Source organism: Amblyomma maculatum, unplaced genomic scaffold, assembly GCF_055883805.1.
Source record: "Amblyomma maculatum isolate TAMU_Amacu unplaced genomic scaffold, ASM5588380v1 scaffold_44, whole genome shotgun sequence".
NCBI lineage: Eukaryota > Metazoa > Arthropoda > Arachnida > Ixodida > Ixodidae > Amblyomma > Amblyomma maculatum.
The window spans coordinates 74,992-85,704 of NW_028146769.1; positions in this window are offsets into that span (position 1 = coordinate 74,992).

Consider the following 10,713-nt stretch of genomic DNA (forward strand, 5'->3'; position numbering starts at 1 on the left):
TTTGTAAGAAGGATTTTTTATGTGTGCCATGATTATGTACCACCTGAATAGAGGCCTTGAAAGCAGAACAGAGCTTGCGAGTGCGCACAAACTGCTTTCCAAAGAATTTTAGCTGTGTGGACCATTTTTCTGCTCTTTTTTTTTCTAAGAAGGGTTTTTTATGTGTGCCATGATTATGTACTACCTGAATAGAGGCCTTGAAAGCAGAACAGAGCTTGCGAGTGCGCACAAACTGCTTTCCAAAGAATTTTAGCTGTATGGACCATTTTTCTGCTCTTTTTTTTCTAAGAAGGGTTTTTTATGTGTGCGATGATTATGTACTACCTGAATAGAGGCCTTGAAAGCAAAACAGAGCTTGCGAGTGCGCACAAACTGCTTTTCAAAGAATTTTAGCTGTATGGACCATTTTTCTGCTCTTTTATTTTCTAAGAAGGGTTTTTTATGTGTGCCATGATTATGTACTACCTCAATAGAGGCCTTGAAAGCAGAACAGAGCTTGCGAGTGCGCACAAACTGCTTTCCAAAGAATTTTAGCTGTATGGACCATTTTTCTGCTCTTTTTTTTTCTAAGAGTTTTTTATGTGTGCCATGATTATGTACTACCTGAATAGAGGCCTTTAAAGCAGATCAGAGCTTGCGAGTGCGCACAAACTGCTTTCCAAAGAATTTTAGCTGTATGGACCATTTTTCTGCTCTTTTTTTTCTAAGAAGGGTTTTTTATGTGTGCCATGATTATGTACTACCTGAATAGAGGCCTTGAAAGCAAAACAGAGCTTGCGAGTGCGCACAAACGGCTTTCCAAAGAATTTTAGCTGTATGGACCATTTTTCTGCTCTTTTATTTTCTAAGAAGGGTTTTTTATGTGTGCCATGATTATGTACTACCTGAATAGAGGCCTTGAAAGCAGAACAGAGCTTGCGAGTGCGCACAAACTGATTTCCAAAGAATTTTAGCTGTATGGACCATTTTTCTGCTCTTTTTTTTCTAAGAAGGGTTTTTTATGTGTGCCATGATTATGTACTACCTGAATAGAGGCCTTGAAAGCAAAACAGAGCTTGCGAGTACGCACAAACTGCTTTCGAAAGAATTTTAGCTGTATGGACCATTTTTCTGCTCTTTTTTTTGTAAGAAGGGTTTTTTATGTGTGCCATGATTATGTACCACCTGAATAGAGGCCTTGAAAGCAGAACAGAGCTTGCGAGTGCGCACAAACTGCTTTCCAAAGAATTTTAGCTGTATGGACCATTTTTCTGCTCTTTTTTTTCTAAGAAGGGTTTTTTATGTGTGCCATGATTATGTACTACCTGAATAGAGGCCTTGAAAGCAGATCAGAGCTTGCGAGTGCGCACAAACTGCTTTCCAAAGAATTTTAGCTGTATGGACCATTTTTCTGCTCTTTTTTTTTCTAAGAAGGGTTTTTTATGTGTGCCATGAATATGTACTACCTGAATAGAGGCCTTGAAAGCAAAACAGAGCTTGCAGTGCGCACAAACTGCTTTCCAAAGAATATTAGCTGTATGGACCATTTTTCTGCTCTTTTTTTTCTAAGAAGGGTTTTTTATGTGTGCCATGATTATGTACTACCTGAATAGAGTCCTTGAAAGCAGAACAGAGCTTGCGAGTGCGCACAAACTGCTTTTCAAAGAATTTTAGCTGTATGGACCATTTTTCTGCTCTTTTTTTTCTAAGAAGGGTTTTTTATGTGTGCCATGATTATGTACTACCTGAATAGAGGCCTTGAAAGCAGATCAGAGCTTGCGAGTGCGCACAAACTGCTTTCCAAAGAATTTTAGCTGTATGGACCATTTTTCTGCCCTTTTTTTTTAAGAAGGGTTTTTTATGTGTGCCATGATTATGTACTACCTGAATAGAGGCCTTGAAAGCAGAACAGAGCTTGCGAGTGCGCACAAACTGCTTTCCAAAGAATTTTAGCTGTATGGACCATTTTTCTGCTCTTTTTTTTCTAAGAAGGGTTTTTTATGTGGGCCATGATTATGTACTACCTGAATAGAGGCCTTGAAAGCAAAACAGAGCTTGCGAGTGCGCCCAAACTGCTTTTCAAAGAATTTTAGCTGTATGGAGAATTTTTCTGCTCTTTTATTTTCTAAGAAGGGTTTTTTATGTGTGCCATGATTATGTACTACCTCTATAGAGGCCTTGAAAGCAGAACAGAGCTTGCGAGTGCGCACAAACTGCTTTTCAAAGAATTTTAGCTGTATGGACCATTTTTCTGCTCTTCTATTTTCTAAGAAGGGTTTTTTATGTGTGCCATGATTATGTACTACCTCAATAGAGGCCTTGAAAGGAGAACAGAGCTTGCGAGTGCGCACAAACTGCTTTCCAAAGAATTTTAGCTGTATGGACCATTGTTCTGCTCTTTTTTTTCTAAGGGTTTTTTATGTGTGCCATGATTATGTACTACCTGAATAGAGGCCTTGAAAGCAAATCAGAGCTTGCGAGTGCGCACAAACTGCTTTCCAAAGAATTTTAGCTGTATGGACCATTGTTCTGCTCGTTTTTTTCTAAGGGTTTTTTTATGTGTGCCATGATTATGTACTACCTGAATAGAGGCCTTGAAAGCAAAACAGAGCTTGCGAGTGCGCACAAACTGCTTTCCAACGAATTTTAGCTGTATGGACCATTGTTCTGCTCGTTTTTTTCTAAGAAGGGTTTTTTTATGTGTGCCATGATTATGTACTACCTGAATAGAGGCCTTGAAAGCAAAACAGAGCTTGCGAGTGCGCACAAACTGCTTTCCAAAGAATTTTAGCTGTATGGACCATTTTTCTGCTCTTTTTTTTCTAAGAAGGGTTTTTTATGTGTGCCATGATTATGTACCACCTGAATAGAGGCCTTGAAAGCAGAACAGAGCTTGCGATTGCGCACAAACTGCTTTCCAAAGAATTTTAGCTGTATGGACCATTTTCTGCTCTTTTTTTTTTCTAAGAAGGGTTTTTTATGTGTGCCATGATTATGTACCACCTGAATAGAGGCCTTGAAAGCAGAACAGAGCTTGCGAGTGCGCACAAACTGCTTTCCAAAGAATTTTAGCTGTATGGACCATTTTTCTGCTCTTTTTTTTCTAAGGGTTTTTTACGTGTGCCATGATTATGTACTACCTGAATAGAGGCCTTGAAAGCAGATCAGAGCTTGCGAGTGCGCACAAACTGCTTTCCAAAGAATTTTAGCTGTATGGACCATTTTTCTGCTCTTTTTTTTCTAAGAATGGTTTTTTATGTGTGCCATCATTATGTACTACCTGAATAGAGGCCTTGAAAGCAGATCAGAGCTTGCGAGTGCGCACAAACTGCTTTCCAAAGAATGTTAGCTGTATGGACCATTTTTCTGCTCTTTTTTTTTCTAAGAAGGGTTTTTTATGTGTGCCATGATTATGTACTACCTGAATAGAGGCCTTGAAAGCAAAACAGAGCTAGCGAGTGCGCACAAACTGCTTTCCAAAGAATTTTAGCTGTATGGACCACTTTTCTGCTCTTTTATTTTCTAAGAAGGGTTTTTTATGTGTGCCATGATTATGTACTACCTCAATAGAGGCCTTGAAAGGAGAACAGAGCTTGCGAGTGCGCACAAACTGCTTTCCAAAGAATTTTAGCTGTATGGACCATTGTTCTGCTCTTTTTTTTCTAAGAAGGGTTTTTTTATGTGTGCCATGATTATGTACTACCTGAATAGAGGCCTTGAAAGCAAAACAGAGCTTGCGAGTGCGCACAAACTGCTTTCCAAAGAATTTTAGCTGTATGGACCATTTTTCTGCTCTTTTTTTTGTAAGAAGGGTTTTTTATGTGTGCCATGATTATGTACCACCTGAATAGAGGCCTTGAAAGCAGAACAGAGCTTGCGAGTGCGCACAAACTGCTTTCCAAAGAATTTTAGCTGTGTGGACCATTTTTCTGCTCTTTTTTTTCTAAGAAGGGTTTTTTATGTGTGCCATGAATATGTACTACCTGAGGCCTTGAAAGCAAAACAGAGCTTGCGAGTGCGCACAAACTGCTTTCCAAAGAATTTTAGCTGTATGGACCATTGGTTCTGCTCTTTTTTTTCTAAGAAGGGTTTTTATGTGTGCCATGATTATGTACTACCTGAATAGAGGCCTTGAAAGCAAAACAGAGCTTGCGAGTGCGCACAAACTGCTTTCCAAATAATTTTAGCTGTATGGACCATTTTTCTGCTCTTTTTTTTGTAAGAAGGGTTTTTTATGTGTGCCATGATTATGTACCACCTGAATAGAGGCCTTGAAAGCAGAACAGAGCTTGCGAGTGCGCACAAACTGCTTTCCAAAGAATTTTAGCTGTGTGGACCATTTTTCTGCTCTTTTTTTTCTAAGAAGGGTTTTTTATGTGTGCCATGAATATGTACTACCTGAGGCCTTGAAAGCAAAACAGAGCTTGCGAGTGCGCACAAACTGCTTTCCAAAGAATTTTAGCTGTATGGACCATTTTCCTGCTCTTTTTTTCTAAGAAGGGTTTTTTATGTGTGCCATGATTATGTACTACCTGAATAGAGGCCTTGAAAGCAAAACAGAGCTTGCGAGTGCGCACATACTGCTTTCCAAAGAATTTTAGTTGTATGGACCTTTTTTTCTGCTCTTTTTTTTCTAAGAAGGGTTTTTTATGTGTGCCATGATTATGTACCACCTGAATAGAGGCCTTGAAAGCAGAACAGAGCTTGCGAGTGCGCACAAACTGCTTTCCAAAGAATTTTAGCTGTATGGACCATTTTTCTGCTCTTTTTTTTCTAAGGGTTTTTTACGTGTGCCATGATTATGTACTACCTGAATAGAGGCCTTGAAAGCAGATCAGAGCTTGCGAGTGCGCACAAACTGCTTTCCAAAGAATGTTAGCTGTATGGACCATTTTCCTGCTCTTTTTTTTTTCTAAGAAGGGTTTTTTATGTGTGCCATGATTATGTACTACCTGAATAGAGGCCTTGAAAGCAAACAGAGCTTGCGAGTGCGCACATACTGCTTTCAAAGAATTTTAGCTGTATGGACCTTTTTTCTGCTCTTTTTTTTTCTAAGAAGGTTTTTTTATGTGTGCCATGATTATGTACCACCTGAATAGAGGCCTTGAAAGCAAAACAGAGCTTGCGAGTGCGCACAAACTGCTTTCCAAAGAATTTTAGCTGTATGGACCATTTTTCTGCTCTTTTTTTTCTAAGAAGGGTTTTTTATGTGTGCCATGATTATGTACTACCTGAATAGAGGCCTTGAAAGCAGATCAGAGCTTGCGAGTGCGCACAAACTGCTTTCCAAAGAATTTTAGCTGTATGGACCATTGTTCTGCTCGTTTTTTTTCTAAGGGTTTTTTTATGTGTGCCATGATTATGTACTACCTGAATAGAGGCCTTGAAAGCAAAACAGAGCTTGCGAGTGCGCACAAACTGCTTTCCAACGAATTTTAGCTGTATGGACCATTGTTCTGCTCGTTTTTTTCTAAGAAGGGTTTTTTTATGTGTGCCATGATTATGTACCACCTGAATAGAGGCCTTGAAAGCAGAACAGAGCTTGCGATTGCGCACAAACTGCTTTCCAAAGAATTTTAGCTGTATGGACCATTTTCTGCTCTTTTTTTTTTCTAAGAAGGGTTTTTTATGTGTGCCATGATTATGTACCACCTGAATAGAGGCCTTGAAAGCAGAACAGAGCTTGCGAGTGCGCACAAAACTGCTTTCCAAAGAATTTTAGCTGTATGGACCATTTTTCTGCTCTTTTTTTCTAAGGGTTTTTTACGTGTGCCATGATTATGTACTACCTGAATAGAGGCCTTGAAAGCAGATCAGAGCTTGCGAGTGCGCACAAACTGCTTTGCAAAGAATTTTAGCTGTATGGACCATTTTTCTGCTCTTTTTTTTCTAAGAAGGGTTTTTTATGTGTGCCATCATTATGTACTACCTGAATAGAGGCCTTGAAAGCAGATCAGAGCTTGCGAGTGCGCACAAACTGCTTTCCAAAGAATGTTAGCTGTATGGACCATTTTTCTGCTCTTTTTTTTCTAAGAAGGGTTTTTTATGTGTGCCATGATTATGTACTACCTGAATAGAGGCCTTGAAAGCAGAACAGAGCTTGCGAGTGCGCACAAACTGCTTTCCAAAAAATTTTAGCTGTATGGACCATTTTTCTGCTCTTTTATTTTCTAAGAAGGGTTTTTTATGTGTGCCATGATTATGTACTACCTCAATAGAGGCCTTGAAAGCAGAACAGAGCTTGCGAGTGCGCACAAACTGCTTTTCAAAGAATTTTAGCTGTATGGACCATTTCTTCTGCTCTTCTATTTTTCTAAGAAGGGTTTTTATGTGTGCCATGATTATGTACTACCTCAATAGAGGCCTTGAAAGGAGAACAGAGCTTGCGAGTGCGCACAAACTGCTTTCCAAAGAATTTTAGCTGTATGGACCATTGTTCTGCTCTTTTTTTTTTCTAAGGGTTTTTTATGTGTGCCATGATTATGTACTACCTGAATAGAGGCCTTGAAAGCAAATCAGAGCTTGCGAGTGCGCACAAACTCTGCTTTCCAAAGAATTTTAGCTGTATGGACCATTGTTCTGCTCGTTTTTTTCTAAGGGTTTTTTTATGTGTGCCATGATTATGTACTACCTGAATAGAGGCCTTGAAAGCAAACAGAGCTTGCGAGTGCGCACAAACTGCTTTCCAACGAATTTTAGCTGTATGGACCATTGTTCTGCTCGTTTTTTTCTAAGAAGGGTTTTTTTATGTGTGCCATGATTATGTACTACCTGAATAGAGGCCTTGAAAGCAAAACAGAGCTTGCGAGTGCGCACAAACTGCTTTCCAAAGAATTTTAGCTGTATGGACCATTTTTCTGCTCTTTTTTTTCTAAGAAGGGTTTTTTATGTGTGCCATGATTATGTACCACCTGAATAGAGGCCTTGAAAGCAGAACAGAGCTTGCGATTGCGCACAAACTGCTTTCCAAAGAATTTTAGCTGTATGGACCATTTTCTGCTCTTTTTTTTTTCTAAGAAGGGTTTTTTATGTGTGCCATGATTATGTACCACCTGAATAGAGGCCTTGAAAGCAGAACAGAGCTTGCGAGTGCGCACAAACTGCTTTCCAAAGAATTTTAGCTGTATGGACCATTTTTCTGCTCTTTTTTTTCTAAGGGTTTTTACGTGTGCCATGATTATGTACTACCTGAATAGAGGCCTTGAAAGCAGATCAGAGCTTGCGAGTGCGCACAAACTGCTTTGCAAAAGAATTTTAGCTGTATGGACCATTTTTCTGCTCTTTTTTTTCTAAGAAGGGTTTTTTATGTGTGCCAGTCATTATGTACTACCTGAATAGAGCCTTGAAAGCAGATCAGAGCTTGCGAGTGCGCACAAACTGCTTTCCAAAGAATGTTAGCTGTATGGACCATTTTTCTGCTCTTTTTTTTCTAAGAAGGGTTTTTTATGTGTGCCATGATTATGTACTACCTGAATAGAGGCCTTGAAAGCAAAACAGAGCTAGCGAGTGCGCACAAACTGCTTTCCAAAGAATTTTAGCTGTATGGACCATTTTTCTGCTCTTTTATTTTCTAAGAAGGGTTTTTTATGTGTGCCATGATTATGTACTACCTCAATAGAGGCCTTGAAAGGAGAACAGAGCTTGCGAGTGCGCACAAACTGCTTTCCAAAGAATTTTAGCTGTATGGACCATTTTTCTGCTCTTTTTTTTCTAAGAAGGGTTTTTTATGTGTGCCATGATTATGTACCACCTGAATAGAGGCCTTGAAAGCAGAACAGAGCTTGCGATTGCGCACAAACTGCTTTCCAAAGAATTTTAGCTGTATGGACCATTTTCTGCTCTTTTTTTTTTCTAAGAAGGGTTTTTTATGTGTGCCATGATTATGTACCACCTGAATAGAGGCCTTGCGAAAGCAGAACAGAGCTTGCGAGTGCGACACAAACTGCTTTCCAAAAGAATTTTAGCTGTATGGACCATTTTTCTGCTCTTTTTTTTCTAAGGGTTTTTTACGTGTGCCATGATTATGTACTACCTGAATAGAGGCCTTGAAAGCAGATCAGAGCTTGCGAGTGCGCACAAACTGCTTTGCAAAGAATTTTAGCTGTATGGACCATTTTTCTGCTCTTTTGTTTTCTAAGAAGGGTTTTTTATGTGTGCCATCATTATGTACTACCTGAATAGAGGCCTTGAAAGCAGATCAGAGGCTTGCGAGTGCGCACAAACTGCTTTCCAAAGAATGTTAGCTGTATGGACCATTTTTCTGCTCTTTTTTTTCTAAGAAGGGTTTTTTATGTGTGCCATGATTATGTACTACCTGAATAGAGGCCTTGAAAGCAGAACAGAGCTTGCGAGTGCGCACAAACTGCTTTCCAAAAAATTTTAGCTGTATGGACCATTTTTCTGCTCTTTTATTTTCTAAGAAGGGGTTTTTTTATGTGTGCCATGATTATGTACTACCTCAATAGAGGCCTTGAAAGCAGAACAGAGCTTGGCGAGTGCGCACAAACTGCTTTTCAAAGAATTTTAGCTGTATGGACCATTTTTCTGCTCTTCTATTTTCTAAGAAGGGTTTTTTATGTGTGCCATGATTATGTACTACCTCAATAGAGGCCTTGAAAGGAGAACAGAGCTTGCGAGTGCGCACAAACTGCTTTCCAAAGAATTTTAGCTGTATGGACCATTGTTCTGCTCTTTTTTTTTCTAAGGGTTTTTTTATGTGTGCCATGATTATGTACTACCTGAATAGAGGCCTTGAAAGCAAATCAGAGCTTGCGAGTGCGCACAAACTGCTTTCCAAAGAATTTTAGCTGTATGGACCATTGTTCTGCTCGTTTTTTTCTAAGGGTTTTTTTATGTGTGCCATGATTATGTACTACCTGAATAGAGGCCTTGAAAGCAGAAACAGAGCTTGCGAGTGCGCACAAACTGCTTTCCAACGAATTTTAGCTGTATGGACCATTGTTCTGCTCGTTTTTTTCTAAGAAGGGTTTTTTTATGTGTGCCATGAATTATGTACTACCTGAATAGAGGCCTTGAAAGCAAAACAGAGCTTGCGAGTGCGCACAAACTGCTTTCCAAAGAATTTTAGCTGTATGGACCATTTTTCTGCTCTTTTTTTTCTAAGAAGGGTTTTTTATGTGTGCCATGATTATGTACCACCTGAATAGAGGCCTTGAAAGCAGAACAGAGCTTGCGATTGCGCACAAACTGCTTTCCAAAGAATTTTAGCTGTATGGACCATTTTCTGCTCTTTTTTTTTTCTAAGAAGGGTTTTTTATGTGTGCCATGATTATGTACCACCTGAATAGAGGCCTTGAAAGCAGAACAGAGCTTGCGAGTGCGCACAAACTGCTTTCCAAAGAATTTTAGCTGTATGGACCATTTTTCTGCTCTTTTTTTTCTAAGGGTTTTTTACGTGTGCCATGATTATGTACTACCTGAATAGAGGCCTTGAAAGCAGATCAGAGCTTGCGAGTGCGCACAAACTGCTTTGCAAAGAATTTTAGCTGTATGGACCATTTTTCTGCTCTTTTTTTTCTAAGAAGGGTTTTTTATGTGTGCCATCATTATGTACTACCTGAATAGAGGCCTTGAAAGCAGATCAGAGCTTGCGAGTGCGCACAAACTGCTTTCCAAAGAATTTTAGCTGTATGGACCATTTTTCTGCTCTTTTTTTTGTAAGAAGGGTTTTTTATGTGTGCCATGATTATGTACCACCTGAATAGAGGCCTTGAAAGCAGAACAGAGCTTGCGAGTGCGCACAAACTGCTTTCCAAAGAATTTTAGCTGTGTGGACCATTTTTCTGCTCTTTTTTTTCTAAGAAGGGTTTTTTATGTGTGCCATGAATATGTACTACCTGAGGCCTTGAAAGCAAAACAGAGCTTGCGAGTGCGCACAAACTGCTTTCCAAAGAATTTTAGCTGTATGGACCATTGTTCTGCTCTTTTTTTTCTAAGAAGGGTTTTTTATGTGTGCCATGATTATGTACTACCTGAATAGAGGCCTTGAAAGCAAAACAGAGCTTGCGAGTGCGCACAAACTGCTTTCCAAATAATTTTAGCTGTATGGACCATTTTTCTGCTCTTTTTTTTGTAAGAAGGGTTTTTTATGTGTGCCATGATTATGTACTACCTGAATAGAGGCCTTGAAAGCAAAACAGAGCTTGCGAGTGCGCACAAACTGCTTTCCAAAGAATTTTAGCTGTATGGACCATTTTTCTGCTTTTTTTTTCTAAGAAGGGTTTTTTATGTGTGCCATGAATATGTACTACCTGAGGCCTTGAAAGCAAAACAGAGCTTGCGAGTGCGCACAAACTGCTTTCCAAAGAATTTTAGCTGTATGGACCATTTTCCTGCTCTTTTTTTTCTAAGAAGGGTTTTTTATGTGTGCCATGATTATGTACTACCTGAATAGAGGCCTTGAAAGCAAAACAGAGCTTGCGAGTGCGCACATACTGCTTTCCAAAGAATTTTAGTTGTATGGACCTTTTTTCTGCTCTTTTTTTCTAAGAAGGGTTTTTTATGTGTGCCATGATTATGTACCACCTGAATAGAGGCCTTGAAAGCAGAACAGAGCTTGCGAGTGCGCACAAACTGCTTTCCAAAGAATTTTAGCTGTATGGACCATTTTTCTGCTCTTTTTTTTTCTAAGAAGGGTTTTTTATGTGTGCCATGATTATGTACCACCTGAATAGAGGCCTTGAAAGCAGAACAGAGCTTGCGAGTGCGCACAAA